At 37.5% G+C, this 18,302-nt stretch overlaps 1 protein-coding gene across 8 annotated transcripts in view; it reads left to right on the plus strand.

The window, feature by feature from the left end:
• MTUS1 (microtubule associated scaffold protein 1) overlaps positions 1-18,302 on the plus strand; it is a gene marked incomplete at both ends in the record, with an annotated part of 140,624 nt that overhangs the window by 20,831 nt on the left and 101,491 nt on the right. The gene's annotated exons all lie outside the window — the stretch shown is intronic.

Here is an 18,302-nt window from a genome sequence, read left to right on the forward strand (position 1 = left end):
CTAGTTCCAGAATTTTTCATCATCTGAAACAGAAACTTTAAATGCATTAAAGAATAATTTCTCATTCAGCTTTCCCACTAGTTCCTGGTAAACTCCATCTACTTTATATCGCTATGAATTTACCTATACTTGGTACCTCGTATAGGAGGCATCATACCATATGTGCCCTTTTGTGTCTGGTTTATTTCATTTAGCATGTTTTCAAGGTTCATCTATTTGTAACATTTATCAGACTATCATTTCTTTTTATAGCTGGATAATATTCCATTCTATCTGTTGGTAGCCAGAGTCAAGTAGAAAAAGTAACTTCTTCGATTCTCTTTTTTCTGACTTGGAGTGCATTTTTTTCCCATTGAAATAATACCCTAACTCATGTTCAGCATCTTGATCTTCATACATATGTTAATGGATTGGTAGGTCTTCCTGAATATAGTAGTATTTGCCTTATGGATTAAATGGGTTTCTGTTTGGGGGCCAGCCTAAGAACCTAATCATCATTCATAGCATTGCTCTAAGAAAATTAGTTTTGACTTAAAATAAATTTCCAAATGAACTTCGGAAGATAACCTGCTTGTAAGTAGGGGATTGCCTGTACCAGCAGTATAACTGAAGGTTGTGCAATTAGGAGAATGGAGGTGGAGGAGGAGGAAGTGTATGTGCAGGGGCTGCAGAGCGGGTAAGCACATAGGCTTTGAATGAGCAGCTTTGCATCTGAGACCCACGTGTCTATTGTGTGCTTTGAGCTTGCGTTTCCACCTTGGAAATGCTAGCTGTTGATACATGTGTGTGTAGGTGTGATGTCTGCATGCTGGTTGACAAAAGCAGAAGTGCTGAGGGATATGTGAGAGAATTCCTCCTGGGAAGTCCCTCCTGGGTTTTGGTGGGACATCAAAGTGCAGCATCGTACCCTAAGTTTGTCTTGGTGCAAGAGGACCACTGATGCAAACATGGGGCTTTCTCAGTTGCTTCCAGCAGCCCAGAGCACCTCCAGGCAGCCTCTAGTGACTGTGGCTAATACTAGACTTTTTCAGACTCTTCTCTCACTGCTGCACTTGGATTTGGTGATCTGAGGCAGCACAAACTGTTTTAAAAGTTTGGTTCAGAGACATTAATTTCCAGTGGTGTTTATTATTATTTTTTTATTTTTTGGGGGGGAGGATCTGATTCCTATTCTTTCAGTTTTACTGTATGCTTTTGTCTCTTGTATCCTCACTGGTGTCTCAGGGCATAAAGAGAAATAATAATTTCTCAGCCTCAGTTAACTTTTCAAATCAAACAGGTGAAAGGAGGATAAAGTTGTGTGTGCATGCTTGTTGCACATGCTTAGAAAGCTGGAAGGATGATTCAGTTCATAGCAGGTGGTCTGTCTTTGTACGAACATGTCTAGGGAGATTTAATCTCTTCGATTCTCTTACATGGATTGATTAGTCTTGTTATATAATCTTCATGAAGTTCCTATGCCACTACTCTTTCAAAGACCTGTGTCCATTTTGTGTCTCCTTACCTCTCATGCCTCTGTTTTTGTTCTTGTTGTGTGTTTGTTTATTTCAGAACTTGGAAGAGCTGCTCTGCTTATTTACTAAGTAGTGACCAGAAATGTTTTTATGTAGTGCCTTCCGTATCACTGAGTGATACTGGGTTACAAAAAACGTTGGACATAATGGCATTAACTTTTGGCCTCATTTCTCTTTGTAGAAAAATTGAATATGTTTTGAGAGCCAGTAGAGAACTGAATGTACTGGTTTCTTATCTTAATTGGCATCAGCGATTTTAGCTGGAAGTGCTTCCTTGGTATGATATCAATACGAACGAAGCTGGTCCCTTCTACTAGGAAACAGGACCAGATAATTTTGTTTTAGCAGATGCACATGACTGTTGTAATTATGAATCCCTTTATTTGTCTCCTTTGTGGTGTAGTCAGTGGGAGGTAGAGAGCAATAGGGATTCAGATTTGGGTACTACAAGTGAAATATTTACTCTTGTTCTCACCTGTAGTGTTGGGACACAGACTGTTGATTGAATGTTACATTGGTGTAGGACATCTTTATATTTTCTTAAAGTTGTTTTGTTCTGTAGGCTTGTCTCTAGTTTCTGCAAGCCTTCCTTTTAGTGTATTTGATGTTCTTAGTGCAGGGTTAGTCAGTGGTAGTCATATCGTTCATGAGTGGTTAAATGCATGTTGTGAAAGAGGATAAACACTTGGATTTTTATCTTAAATTCACCTTTACTTTTTGCAGCCCCCCCCAACCCCCCTGCCATATTTTTATGAAGCAACATGTTGATAAACCAAAGGGGCTGGGGATGAGTTTCTAATCCTAGTTCTGTTTCTAAATAGTTGCATGAACTTGGAAATCATCAGGGCTGCTACATTGCACAATTGTAGGGGCCCCATTACCATCTTTCATGTAAATGGTACCCCTGGGGTTTCTTTTCCATAGAATATAATGTGAATGGTGACTCCTAGAGTTGTATAATAGAGGTGGTAATTGAAATCAATTTATACTCTCTAGACCGCAGTTTTTTCACATATGGAATAAGAAGGTTGAATTCAATGAACTCTGGATACTTCAAGCACTGGAAGATGAATCAGTCACCAGTGTTAGTCAATCCCTCTTCTATGAATGGGCCCTCTTAACAGAAAAATAGTAAAATTATCTTTGAGTCGTGCTTTATTTCAGGAGAAGTTTATCTGTTATAGTGTGTGACTTCATGTGTAGACTGCCTGCGTGCAAAACTTTTTGGCATGTGTTTCAGGTGTCTGAATTGGACAAACCGTTGTGGGAATTTGAAAGTCCCATGCATTTAGAGCCTACATTGACTATTTTGAGCAGATAGCAGGTGCAAGATTCTGAATAAAGGAATTCCAGATCTTTGAATTTCAGTTTCAAGGAAAGAAATGTTGATCAAAAAAGTACAGTCCATGAAGAATGTGTCTTATTTCATTGGAGCATAAAATATTTTTAATATTTTGTTATTTAAATAAGATTCTAAAAGTAATTATAAATATTTAAATAACAGTAGAAATGTAGGAAGCAAATTTATAATGTGAGAGATCCTTTGTAACCCACTTCCACCTGAGGGGGTGGTGGTGAATCATTGTAATGGTTCTTACCTTTCTAGAACTTTCTCTTACACATATACTACTTATTAATTTGTGAATTTCTGAGTACTTATGACTTCCTAAATTTAAAGGATATGAAACTCCTAAGAATTAGCATAGGAAATGAAGTAAAATTGTAGATAGATTAATAAAGATTATATCTTAAATCTAAGTTCCTATTATGATATAGATGCATACTTAACATGTTTCCTTTGAAACCATTTAAAAAAAATTTTATTATTGAAATCACTGGAATATTCTGGCTTCTTTAATCCAGAAGCAGTCCTCTAGTAACAGGGAATGCTGATTTAATCAGGCGAACATAAGTCCCTCCTGTTTTCAGAGATGGTCTGGATAGACCAGTAAGTTGCTTACTTTACAGAACTCTTCATTTTGTTTTGTTTTGAGTTTTACTGTAAGTGATGTACAGTATAACCAAGAAACATCTGCATATGAGTTTTCTGCCTCATAAGCCTCAGAAAACTCTGATGTTTTGTTGGCAGAGAGACCAAGGAAAATTCCTTACTTTGGAGAAAAAAGTCATTACACTCAGCTGTATTACTGCTGCAAGGCGGAGCTGTCTTTGAATAACTGGTCTCCTGAGAGGATTCATTTTATGGTCTGGTGTTCTGATTTCTTTCAGTCTGGTAGTTTCTGCATTGCTGCATGAAAAGACAGTCTCTTAGGCACAACCAAAAGCAATTTTTTTTGACTTGATAACTTGAATAACTTAAATACTACGTCTCTTGCTTATTTTTACAGCTGTTGATTTTGATATTCTGAGGAATGTAAGTTACCTTGACATAATTGATTTGAGATGTTTAAATTCAGCAAAAACACTTAACAGTCGGTGAAGTTTTGGAAGTGATACTTTTTAAAATAAGCTGCTTTTAAAATCTTACTACTTTTCACCACTTTATATTTTGTGATATTTATAATATTGAAGTACCCCTACTTCTAGATAAATTCTAGAATGCGTGAAATTGCAAAGATTATTAAGAACAAATGTAAATGCACTTTTACCTACTTTTTGGAGAGGAAGAGAGTTAAATGTGGTGCTTTGTTTTGAGCTTAAGTTGTCAAATACAAAATCTCATTAGGCAATGGGTAAAATTTTAATATATTGTTACAACTGAGCATGGTCACTTTATGGTTACATCTGCAATAGTGTGGAGTGTGTAGGAAATTACTCTATATAAACTTTAGTTTATGTGTCATCTGAAGTTTCTAGGTCCTTGTTTTATTTTTTTTGGTTATAGCTCTGCCTGCACTTATGTGTATGTATGCATGTGCTTGTATGTGAGAGAGAAGAAAGTAAGTGAATGAGGCAGATTGGGAGGGAGGGTTGGAAGAAAACTAGAACTATTTGCATATTCATGATTTAAAATGCTCTGAGCATCTTTAACCTGGCAATTTGGCAATTTAGCTAAGCAACAAAAAATGAGGAAAGGGTAAACACAGCTTTATTTCTGCTGTTTTATTGTATATTTAAAGAATGTAGGATGTACTGAAGCACAGTTGTAAAATGTTAAAACATTTTACTTAGTAAAATTACTAAACTTTCAGGAATGAAGTTTTAAGAGTTTGTGAATGCGTGGGGCCTTTTATATGCTGGTTTTGAGATTTTAGGAAATTCTTAAGGCAGAAAATCTTTGGAGTAAAGTCCAGGAATCAGAATTCTTGAACCTCAGTAGGTCAAATTAATTGGCTTTGTGTTGAATCTTATAGCCGACTTTAGCTGGGAACTTTTCTTCAGTGGTGTTGCCCTTATAATCATCTAGGGCCCAACTCTATCTTCCTGAAAGATTTTAATTGCATACTGTGAATTACCTGAGACTGACTGACCATACTGTATTATTAACTGATTAAGTTAGTTTTCAGATGCCAATTCTCACTAAAATGCAACCTGAAGCTTATCAAACTTTACTTACTCATGAGGTTTAAACAGAATGTTGGCTAATTGTTTAATCTGTACTTATTAGTGTAAAAATATTTTCCCTTGGATTATTCTTTCATTTTTCTGGGGTATTTTATATCAGTTTTAAGTACATTCTCTGTTACCTGCTGATGGTCTTGTAACTGTTTTTTTTGTTTGTTTGTTTGAGATGGGGCATCTATATACTTTTAGGAAACTTGGGGATACTGGATTATTCCTATAAAAATATTCTAATTAATGAAACGCAAGGTCTTAAAAATATTTTAAATACAAACCTTATGTGATTGTAGGCTTGAATGGGGGAAGGGGTGATAATACAAGGCATGCCAAAAAAAATGTATACTCGTGACTTGTATTCATCTTTTGTTATCGGTATATATTGAGTATTACAATTTTAATAACAGTTTTTTTCCTTTCTTAAAATGTGTATGCATTATTTTTTGGCACCCTATGTATATTTGTTGAGATAGTTTTAATTGTTTTACCTTGGTCTAAACAAAGTTTCTCTGATAGTGTTCATTGTTGAGTAGTATTTTCACATAAAAACTAAATTTCTATGTTTTTAGAAAGAAGTGAATTACTTTTCCTTGGATGATAAAACTAAATAGTACCTGTCTCTATGCTTAATAAATTATTCATTTTAACCTAGATCTCTTATTTGTTCTTTGAATATCTCCTTTATTTGTTGTTTGAAATAGGTAAAAATCTCTTAGCACCTAGTGCACTCAGAATTAGTATCCTAAACTCATGTATTAGTTTATTTAAAAAAAGAAAATATAAAACTCTTACAATTGATACTAAAAGCTTAAGTTCTTTTTTAGATAACTAGTATGTGACTATTATGCAGCTTTCTTATAACTACCTGCTGTCGCTTTCTTCTGAAAATGTTAATATAAGTGAAATAGTGTTTGAAAATAAAATTTAATTCAACAGTTTTGTTTTGGGCACTCACTGTGTGCCAAGTTCAGTGCACATGACACAGAGGTGCTCCTTCTGAGCTTCGTCTGGCTTCTTGTCTCCCGTGTCACCGCTGTCGTGCTAGTTCAGATCCATCCCTGCAATTTCCTGCCATTGGTCTTTCCTCAGTGGGACACCTTCCATACTTCAGTCAAACCTAAGTGTTATAACAGTTTTGCCAGATTCACATTGTTCCCAGAATAGAATCGAAACTCTTGAGCTACCCAACTGCTAGCCTTTATCCCATTCCCACTCACTGCCACTTGGAGATTCTGATACTCTCCAACCATTCCAGTCCCTTCACATTTCAGAGCCATTGTGATTCCTTCTGATTGCATTTCCTGTCCTTCCATTTTATTTGATGTTTTCCCCTGGCTTCCCTAAACAAGCTTAAATTTTCTCTTCGTTGTGGTCTGTTCATTACTTTTGTTGTACGAGTACATCGATCTTTTCTCTAGTCAGGCACTTACCTCATTGTTATGTCTCACTTCCTACACAAGTGCTTCTAATCTAGAACCCAACTGTGCCCAGTACATGGTAGACAGCACATACGTGTTTTAAATCTCATCTCTAATTGTATTTGTTTTGTGATTTTACCAGTCTACAATTTTGGATTGAATCCATATTTTAGTCCAAGATCTAAAATCTTGGTTATTGCAACGGCCAATACTCACACTTTAACAAGTGAACCATTCAAGGACTTGTATTCATTGAAAAGCAAAACCAGCCTGACAGTGGGACAGTAAGCTTGAGGGATCATCTTTATGAAAGGAAACTAAAGTTTTCTGTTACAGCAGAATGCTTCAAAGTGATCCAGAGCTTTCCATAGGGTGTACAAGCCCACTGCCATAGTTGTCCTTACTAGGACGTCTATGTCAAAACTATAAAAGAACCATTGCTCTAAGTCAAGCAAGGTACCTTCAGAATCAACCTGAGTTTAAAGCATCGTGGTTTCTAGGAAACTTCTGTTGAGATGTAATAGATAACCATGGAAGCCTAAGTCTAAACCGAGTCTCTTAGTATTAGTGAAGAGCACCTCTCTGTAGATTAAGGGATTGGGTCTCTGGTATAAGTGGCAGAGGTGGCTATTTGTCCCTCAGTCTCCATTTTTTCCCCTTTTATGGTTGCAGAATTTTTAGCTGGGCACAGGTAGCCGGTATTGGTCTCCACTTTGCAGCCTGCTTGTAGGCAGGTGTGGCTATGGGCGTGAGTGTGGTGTTATGTTGAATGAAACACAGATTTTGGGCCATAGGTTGAAGACATGCACACTAAGGGAATGAGAAAGGGGGCGCCTGGGTCCCTGACATTTGGATCCCTTAATCTTGTACAACCTATGCGGACTTTTGCACGAGACAGAAATAAACTTTTGTTCTTTTTTTTTTTCTACCTGTTTTCTGTCTTCTGTAGGTAGACATTGAACCTCCAATTCCATCGTATGCTTTATGACTTTGGACAGGAAGTGTCTAGACAGGAGTAGGAACTGCCTAGAACCATGATACGTTCTCTGGAGATTGCAGAGATCTGGTTGATTATAGGCTAAGAGGATTTAAATGTCAGATTAGTGTTAAGATTCTACAGATCATTTTTAAGGTCTCCTCACCCTGAGAGTCAATGAGTTTGAAGTGTTGCGATTGGTTTTAATAAATTGCTGTATATTCTTATTTCTAAGACAAACATTTTCACATTTTAATGTTTCTGATATTACGATATGTTTTATAAGACCACCTCTTCGCTGTGACATATAATTAGAGTAGAATTTGACATTTGACCTTGATGGCCCAGCGGTATCCCCTGAAGTGGCTAGAGTTAACAGCAGAAAAATGTTGAAGCATGAATACTGACTTAAAATGAGCAGGTTCCAGTAGCCAATCAGGACAAATAGTATAGAGCAGTAGCTGAATAAATCACTAGGTTTAGGTTCAGAAAAAGGCCACTTGCAGATCAAGTTTGCCAGTTTTTTCTTGGAGCCCTATGTGTAGTCTCACTGAGCTTTTTCTGAAGCTCAGAGATGAGCTAAGGTATTCAGGGTTTAAAAAGGAACTAAGAGAGCAGCCTCATTTGGTAAGATGATTCTTAGTGGAAGGAAAAAACGGGATGGATAGTAAAGTTTCAAAATAAGCCTTTTACATAATTGCTTAATTCTTACCGTATGATCGGAGTTTATGAAGACAAGTAGTGCTAATAAAAGGATTATAACAAAAGAACAGCCCACTCTGTCTGTTCTGAGGCAATCACGTTTCCTCTCTCTTCACTCTTTCTTTTAGTTACTTCCATATTTAAAACAAATGTGACTGAATATTGTCTCTGTGACCCAAGTGGTGTACTATGGTGATGTTTTCTTTCTTGTACAACTATTTGTATTTTTCCATTTACTTTGTTTTCTTTGAAATCTGACAGAAAACAGCTCACATTCTCCACAAACACTCTTAGATTTCTCTCAGTTCAACTTTTCAGTTGGTTAAAACTTTCCAATGTTTATTAGTTCTGTGTTTTTCCTGGAGACATCCTTATTGGATCTCTGACTCTGCTGCTGTATAGGCTGCTTGCCATCTTAGGTGTAGGACACAGAGCTTACTTAGAATAGCTTTTTGTGCATAAGTCATATGAGGGCGGACAATTAAGTTTGCAAACTAATTGCAACGATGTTGCTAACCTTTTTTGATACCACAGGGATTTTTCATTATGAGTTTATACCAATTGGACAGTTAACCAAGTTTATTGTTTGGAAGTGATGAAAAGCCTGCGTGAAAAAGTTAGACAACTGGAACTTTTTGCCAATTCATGTACCAGATCATGTGGCACTGTCTGTGAAGGAGTTTTTAGCCAGTAAACAAATAACTGTCTTGGAACACCCTCCCTACTCACCTGATCTGGCCCCCAACAACTTCTTTCTTTACCTGAAGATAAAGGAAATATTGAAAGGAAGACATTTTGATGACATTCACGACATCAAGGGTACTACCACGACAGCTCTGATGGCCATTCCAGAAAGAGTTCCAAAATTGCTTTGAAGGGTGGACTAGGTGCTGGCATCGGTGCATAGCTTCCCAAGGGGAGTACTTCGAAGGTGACTACAGTGATATTTAGCAATGAGGTATGTAGCACTTTTTCTAGAATGAGTTCGTGAACTTAATTGTCTGACCTCGTTTATTGGCTGCTATTAGTTATATAATCTAGCTATTCTAACATGTCACAGTGACATGCAGCAGTCATATCTTTTACATTTATTGTGTAGGAGCAGCAGGAGGACATCTTACAGAGAAATGGGATTTGTACATGGTCTTTGGCATGGGTGGGATTGATAGTTTCCCATTTTTTCAGTGGCTAATCAAGGATGGTGATAACTTGTATACTGCATATGGCACTCTGTGGATATTTAATTATCCATTAGTTTCCAAGGTTCTGATCTTCTCCTTAAAATTGCTCTGATATTGATTAGATTTGTTTTTACTAATAGAATGTGCTTTCAGTTTTATGGGGGGAAAAGAAAAAAAATGGGTTTGGTGATCAGCCAGCCTGTGCCACAGTTCTGGTCGTCAAAACCACCTTCCGTTTTGAGACCAATTAGATATTGGTGATAGACAGAAGCCATCACTTATTTCTCATCCTATTTTTTTTTCCTTCCCTGACATTTGAATCACTGATAGATGTTCTCAGCTGAAATGGTATCATTTGGGCAGAGGAACTATAGTGTCACTCACATAACAGTTTAGTGAAGGTCCTAATTTGGTGTGATGCACTCTATACTGGATGTTGACATGATTAATTCATAATAGAAAGCAATTCTTCCCTCACTACCTTAATGCTTTGCACACTTATTTCCAGTTTTCTCTCTTTTGGGCAAATGGTAAGATTGTACTTCCCAGCTTTCTTGAGGTTAAGTGTTATGCTGTAGCCTGCTTTGGTGAAATGTGAGCAGGAGTGATGTGCATCACTTCTAGGCAGGAGCTTTTAAGAGTGACTAGAAGTTTTGCTGTGGTCCTTTCCCAGTGTCTGTGACTGTGGAAGTTTTTGTTGAGATAAAGCTTCAGTCAAGCGTCCCTGATTGACCAGAGATAGGAGCAGAGCTCCTGGGCAACCCCCTGGGCCATTGTGTTAAACCCCTGAGGTTTGGAGTTGTTTACTGCAGCAACACTGAGCCTGTGATGAGGGGTACATAGCAAGTGCTTATGCTCCAAGGTCTTGACCTCTTCAGTGTTGAAGGTTCCAAACAAGCATCATGTTAATGATAAAAAGATAAACATCTCTTTCCATTGCTTCCAATATTGCTAAGCATTTGAACTGTTCATCGCTACTAACAGTTCAGCTTCTCCTGAGGTAAAGATACTTTTGGATTTATACTAAGCTCTTCACCTCAAATAAGTTTCTTCTGTTGTGGCTCATCCTTGAAATGAAGGACTATTTTAACTCTTGCTGCCTCTGCAAGTAGGATGAGAGAAATCTGGAGGGAATTCAATCTTTTCTATCACTGCCTGCACACCTCGGGGGCAGGTGTGGGTGAGAGGAGCAAGGATAGAGACGCCCTGCCATCTGGGCAACAGAGCAAGAAACCACTTTTTTTTGAGTAATTACTGTCTCCATGTTGCCCACTAGAGGATAAAAGATTTATTTTTGTAGAGGCTGTAGTTCTATCAAAGGAAACGTGCTTCTGACAATTAGGGCCCCCTGTGCAATGCTGGTTATATTTCACATAATTCCGGGGGAAATAACGGTACTATTGGGCAACAGTTATACTCCATTGTTGATTAAAATGTCATCTATAAGCTGTCTGGGAAACTAAAAATTGTTTGTGTATTTTTTAAATAATGGAAACAGTGTTCTGAATGCCAAACAACGAGTCCATAAAAGGAAATAGTGCACTAATTTTCTATAACAGGAGTTGTTTAATAGTCCCCCTTTATGTGCAGTTTTGGTTTCTGTGGTGTCAGTTACCCACAGTCAACCACGGTCTAAAGACATTAAATGGTAAATCCCAGAAATAAACAATTCATAACTTTTAAGTTGTATGCCATTCTGAGTATCGTGATGAAATTTCTCACTATCCTGCTCTGTCCCACTGCCCCACGTGGGACTGTTTCATCCCTTTGTGAAGTGTCTCAGTGCTGTAGATGGTCTTGTCCTTTAGTCACTTAGTAGCCCTCTCAGTTATTAGAGAGAAAGGTCACAGTCAGTCAACTTTTATTACAGTATATTGTTATAATTGTTCTATTTTATTAGTTCCTATCCTATTAATCTTTCTGTGCCTAATTTATAAATTAAACTTTATCAAAGGTAGGTACATATAGAAAAAAACATAGAGTACGTATATAGGGTTTGGTATTATCTGTGGTTTCGGACATCCACTGGGTGGTCTTGGAACATAGCCCATCATGGATATGAGGGGACTACTGTAATTACTGCAAAGTTTCAGAAGTTGTGTTAGTTCAGTACTCCGTGTGAGAAGAAGACACAGATGATCACAAAACTGCCTCCTCCCCCTTCCCCATCCACTAATCACTGCATTTTGAAAATGAGCCAGTCCCCTAACCCTAAAATAGTAATGCAGGGAAAAATGATATTCTTAGAACCTAGTTTCTAGAACAGTTTTTAGTGTTTCCAAAGACCATCGTGCTGTCCAGGGAGGGGGTGGTGGGGAGAAGGCCCTGCCTAGGGACACACCTGCTCTCTGATAAGCAGGCATTTTCACGTTTGTACAGCAAGAGATGCTTCTACTGTCTCTTGCTCTTGAATTACTTAAGTCTAGAAGGCCTGCCTCCTGGGGAAGATTTATCCCTAATATTTAATTATACAAACAAATACTAATTGGAAATACTGTTTTGTGTGTGTGTGTGTGTGTGTAGGTAGGTGTTGTGACTCTGGAGAGTGGAATAACCACATGGATTCCAGCCTACCGCATCCAGTATTTCCTCCTTGCTTTTAATGCAGGATGGAATTTGGGGTCACTCACTTATCATTGCCTACCAGACCTATTATTAACAATTCAAAGCTAGAAACTCTCTAGTTTTCTGTAGGGCACACAGAAGCCTTCTGCTTTGTCTTTTTTTTTTTAAATTAAATTTATTGGGGTGACAATTGTTAGTAAATTTACATAGATTTCAGGTGTACAATTCTGTATTACATCATCTATAAATCCCATTGTGTGTTCACCACCCAGAGTCAGTTCTCCTTCCATCACCATATATTTGATCCCCCTTACCCTCATCACCCAACCCCAACCCCTTAAAGCAATAAATGCTATGTTGACCACCGATGTGTCGAAAGGACCTGAAAAGACTCTCTTCCCTATGGCTGTAGCTGCATCTTACTGGTGCCTGCTACTAGCTCTTCTGTTTTGCTGGTGTCATCTGAGGCCTCTGCTGCCTGGGTGCAACTGCCAGGGGTAGTTTATGATCTGGCTGTGTGGCTTGCACAGGGAGGCTGCCTGCTAAAAGCCAGTCCTGTGCCAAGCCCCACATGGCTTTGTTTCAGATGTGCAGTCCAGGCCTTGTTTTTAAAAAGTTATATGTGCAGTTCTCCTTCCATGGAAATGACCACTTACCTAGGGACAAAGCTGCCATGAACTGGAGTTTCCCACTCAAGTTAAAAGAATGTGTGATTTTAGGCTTCAAGTCTCTTGCACAGTCTGTGTTATTTAAAACCAATGTTTCACCTGACAAAGTGAGGTGGATTGCAGGATAGAGGCTGCAAGTTACCAGTGTGAACAATGTCTTTGGGCTGATTCCTTGAATCAAAGCTCCATCTACCTTGTCCATGACAGAAGCTCCAGTCACCTCACATGTGTTTTGCTCCTGCAAACTTCTTGTTTTTTTCTCGTTGTTTGTTTCTTAGGTAACAGATATACAGTTTTGAGCAGGTCCAATAAATGATACCCCCTTTTCAAGACTGCCATTCAGGGTGGCTGAGCTGGTTGTTGAAATACAGACTTCTCCTGCAGCGGTGTGTGAATAGCCACTGCCCAAAGCCCCATGTGCTTCCTTGGGTTGCTACAGCCACTGCAGCCTTTTCTGGGGAATTCCTTGGACGTCCTCCACGATCCAACAACTGAAGGGTAAATGCCTGGCTCAGCAGGGGCCTGTTCTCTGGGACTCGGCTCCAGCTGCTGTGGCCAGCACACATTCAAGATTGGTGTTAACTCTTCCGAATGCTATTCCTGCCTTCTTCCTCTCTCTGGTTATGATCCATTTGAGAAATAAGAAAAAGAGTAAGGTGGATAGACGGTCATAAAAGTAGATGAAATTGTAGACGAATTATAATTACAGATTCTGTAATTGTAGGACTTCATGTATAATTACAGATACCAGAGCTAGGTTTGAGAGACTCACTACTCCCCCACATGCCCCCCCCCCATCACTGCAGTACAGAAACAGGGCTGGCCTCACCCTCGCCACCACCCCTCCCACCTCAGGGACAGGGCTTGCTCCTGGGGGAACAATGGAGCTTGTGCTGTCTTTTGGCTGGCAGCAGGGCTGGGACTAGGGGGAGGTGAGACACTCTCTTCAAGTTGGGAATTTAAGGGGTGCTCCCCAAAACCTGAGTGATCAGGATAAATAATACAGAGGGTGCCAAAAACATGTAGACACATTTTAAAGAAAGGAAAAACGATTGAAATTATGATACTCAATACATACCAGTAACAAAAGATGAATACAAGTCATGTTGGATTTCTGCAACTACAGGAGGTGCTCAAGGAGGTTACCCTCAGTGTAATTTTAATACAGTTTTTTTTTCCCTTTCTTAAAATGTGTATACGTTTTTTGGGCACCCTCTGTATTTAATGAATTATTTTAAAAAATCAAAATTCATGTAGAAAATCCATGACGAACACGATACCCAAATTTTAAGATAAAGGCAGGGTCAGTATTTCTGACTTCTCCCTTTGCCTCAGGTTTCAGTGTGGCTCAATGGGGCACCGTTACTGACCCGATCTTACATTTAGTGCCTGGGGCAAATGCCACCCTCGCCTCACCTGAGGCCTTGCCCAGCTTGTTCTTCCTCCCTTTACAGAATCCATTGTCACTTTTTTTCTCCTGGGTGAAGTGAGGAAAAAGACAGGAAAATAGCAGAAATGTTAATACTAACTGAACTTCCTCCACATGGAAGGCATAACATCAAGAGGGAATTAGAGGCACTGTTCTCCATGATGAAAAATTTCCAGTGAGTGTTTGTCTATAAAGGGAATATTAGCTATCTGAGAGGACAATTCAAAAGTATAAATTAAGGGTTCAAAGTTAAGGAAAGTCCTCTCCTAGTTAGAGGAACAGTTGTATGTGGAATGGCATAGTGAACTGGCTCTGACAGTGCACTCGTTTTATTGATCTGGTTGGTGAGCCAGGTTGCGTTCTCAAAGCTCTCTGCTGTATCCTGGCAACTCCCAGCGTAATCAGTCCATGGACCAAGAGCATCAGCTTCACCAGGGAGATGGAGAGAAATGCAGAATCTCGGGCCCAACCCCAGACCTCCTACGTCAATCTGCATGTTTGTTTCACAGGAGACCTAGTTGATTTATACTTGTTTTCTAAATAAAGTCCTACTCTGTTGTGGCATGTCCATAGTCTTCCTTTTGAAATCTGCTAAATAAACCTATCTGCTAAATACAGCAGCTTCACTCATGCTGAAAGAGCTTCCCTGGAATTCGTTGTGCTTTTAGGAAACTGACTGCTTGTTAGGTACTCTTGCGCTTGGTCCCTCGGGGTAAGATGTGTTTTACTAAATGTCATGCTGGAGGACGTTGAATTTGTCAACAGGTAGGTTGTAGGCGTTAGTTTAAGAATTTAAGCCTGAACTGTGAAAAATAGTAATATAATGAGGCTTTGGGATAAAACTGTTAGCTACCTTGAGTGTTTTTAACAGGAGATAGGGATTTATGAGTATAATAACAGCACACGCTGATGACTTTTTGTTCAAGTGCTTTATTTCCTTTAGAATAAAATGAACATTGTAGCTTAGATATTATACATACGTCGTATGTCTTCTTTTTCGTTTTGGTGTTAAAGATCAGGTAATAGGTTGGGTTTTCAAGCCTAGAGGGCTGAACTACTGTTGTGATTTGTGAATTCTTAAAAACTTTTAAGAAGACTGATATGATTTTATGATTTGAAAGCTATAAATTATAACAGTATTTGTGTTCAAATCTTAAAAGACTGGTATGCCATATGCTGACATAAATAAGGAGTAAAATTAAAGTTCTTTATGGCTATAAAGTAATGAAACTTAAGTTTCACCTGTGACTTGTAGTAACAAATTCTTTATTTCATAATTACCATAAGGGGGAGCAAGTGTATCTGTATTAAGGTCAAATTATTGAGCTAGGCATGTAGGTAATTGGAGAACGTAGATGGTACTGAAGTATTAGCCCCTACTGAGTTTATAGTTCAGTTGGCAAATAAGGAACACCGCTATCATGTAATCTAATAGTAGTCTGCTCCTAGCCACTAATTTAGCCAATACATGCAGTTCATTTCTTCTAGGTGGTTTCCTCATTTGTAAAATGAGGAAGTTTAAATTGGATCTCTAAAATGTCTTCTAGTATTATTATTATAATGGTAATAAATCAATTACATGATAATAATTTAATTCATATAATGATTCAACTTTTCAGGTGTATCTATTCTCTGTAAGAAACAGGAATTTTTATCTTTGGGTAATAAACAATCACTTTGCTTAAGCTAAGATTTAGACAGTAACCTTATTTTTTACCAAGGTGTTGAAATAGTTCAAATCTTATACTAGTAGTTCTTTTCACCATTTCTTTTAGTACATACTTATCAATTTTTTTAACCTTATATATCATTAGAAAAATACGTATTTTGGTAAATCTTTTTATTCAAGAGAAGCTACCCTATCATATCCTCAGATCTTAATAAGTAGGGAATTTGTTCTCTCTTGTCCAAAATAGTTTCTGAAAAAAGTATTTTCCCAAATGGCTCTTTTAAAAAGGCACTTGCTCATTCTTTCTTTTGATAGGCAATGCTACCAAAGACAGTTTGAGAAATTCACCCTTTGGATGAGAATGATTTACTCCAAACTTTTCTCTTCATTTTTTTCTTTTTTAAACTTTTTGATACTGCTTCAATACATTCCCAAGTTAGTAACTTTGAAGGCTTTCCAAATTGTATTGCAATTACAGAAATACAAAGATATTCCTTGATGAGTCCAGTGAGATTAAGTCAAAGAATATGAGTCCAGCATGTGGTAGAAACTTGGCTGCTATTCTTAAAGTGGGAGAGGAATGAAATTGGCCATAAGACAAAATGGCTAACTTTTTAAACTTTGTTGTTCATGTCTTTATCTTCGATAGTGATGGTGACTTGAAGTTATGGTTTTCTTTAGTGAATGGTGAAGTTGATCTTTCATCTCATCCTGGAGCTGATAAGCTGAACTTCAGAATATTTTTGGTATTCAAATCTCTGTACCACGTACTCTTTGCTCTTATTTACAAAGGTAGAAATGATTTCAGTAAATTGATTTCATATCAAAACCTCTCTTAAGTAGTTCTTCTCAATACATTTTTGGTGGTCTTTTTTAGATAGAGTTGCTCACCAAATTTGGAATCGATTTGTTTTTGTGAATTAAAAAAATCATAAACTCAAGTGTACTAAACAGTTATATGAAAGTTGAATGGTTTATATTTATTTTTTATTACTCTGTAAACTACTGTCTTGTAAATCTAGAATATTTAGATTTTAGTGGAATTTCACAATCGTTGGAAATGTTTTATATTACAATGACATAGGAAAACGCTTGGGAGACAATGCTGAACAAAATGCATAAGCTTTAAAAGCAATACTCAGTACATATATCTATTATATACATATATTAATATATACATTACAAATAATCCTGCTTTTTTTTAAATTTAACAATTTGGCAAACTATATCAAGAGCCTTAAAAATTGTATCACTAATGCTTTTATTTGCAGAAAGTTTTTCCAAAGGAAATAACCAGAAGTAGTCAATGATTACAAAGGTGTCTAATGTAATATGTTATTTATAAAGGAGAAAAACTAAAAACAACCTAAACAGAATGACGTGGAACTGGTGGCATAATTTATCCTGTTATACATTTATTTAAAAAATAACTTGAAATGCTTTGCCATATGAACCATTTACTTTATTCAGTTTTTATCAGGTGTTTTTTACAAAAATCATGTTTTATGTACTTTGGAGGAGGGAGCTCAGGTACTAAAAGCTCTATCAATTGAATTTAATAAATCTGGTTAGGGAGACAGATAACTTTTATAATTTTTGTTAAACATTTCTGTTTGCAATACTCATACTTGCTTATACCAGAATCTTTTAAATGAATATTATCCTTCATAGAAACAAAAAGGTGCAGCATATTTAGTGCTTTTTGAACTTATACCCCACACACGGAATTCTAAAAAATGATTGAATGTACTTCTTGATCTAAACATTTAGCTTGAACATATTTCATACCCAATGATTAAAAATCTTCATTTGTTTTACAAAAAGTTTCGTTGAGGTCCTAGCCAAAAAACTACTACTTCAGTGATTTATGAACTAAAGAACTATGATGGGAAAAATGACTAATTTACATTTTTCGTCAGCATATAAATCATACAGGCCTTATTTTAGGATTCAGAATCTCTCCTTGAGTGTGTGTGACTCTGCATACGTGCTTGTGTGCACATGCATGAGTACAGTTGAGATAAACATTGCAGCCTTTCTTCTTTCCCCCTGTTCAGACTGGTTTCAGGATACATGGCCAGAAACACACAGAGCACTGTCAGTGAAGATACTGATCCTTGCAGTTCTTCCATCGTTTCTATTCTCCTAGTGGTATTTAGGTCACTGGAGCTTGAATACAGAGGAAAGATTGCAAAATAGAAAAATGAGATCTACTCTTAATTCACATGTTTATAAGTCCCAGAATGTCACTGTTTTTTTCTCATGGAAATTTTATTTCTTCAGAAAAGAACTGTGACCTCCATTTGATTGACAGTAACTATCAGGATTAGATTAGCTTGGACTGCCTTACTGTTTGCAGTCCTAGCTTAAACATTTGGGCCTTTCTTAAGCACTTCTGTTTGACTACGAACATAATAAAAATGTAGTTACTTGCAGAAATCCTTGGATTTGAAAGCTTTCATGGGTTGTTTTAAATGATTTTGTTTTAGTGTACAATTCGATATTTTCAGCATTGTGCAACTGTCACCATAATCTTTAGAATGTTTTCATTACCCTCGGATGACACACCATCCCAGTCAGCAATCGTTCCTCATTCCCTTCCCTCCTACCCCCTTTTCAGCTTTAGAGAACCACTAATCAACCTTTTGTCTCTCTAGATTG

The sequence above is a fragment of the Rhinolophus hipposideros genome (genome assembly GCF_964194185.1).
Source record: "Rhinolophus hipposideros genome assembly, chromosome: 4".
Lineage (NCBI taxonomy): Eukaryota > Metazoa > Chordata > Mammalia > Chiroptera > Rhinolophidae > Rhinolophus > Rhinolophus hipposideros.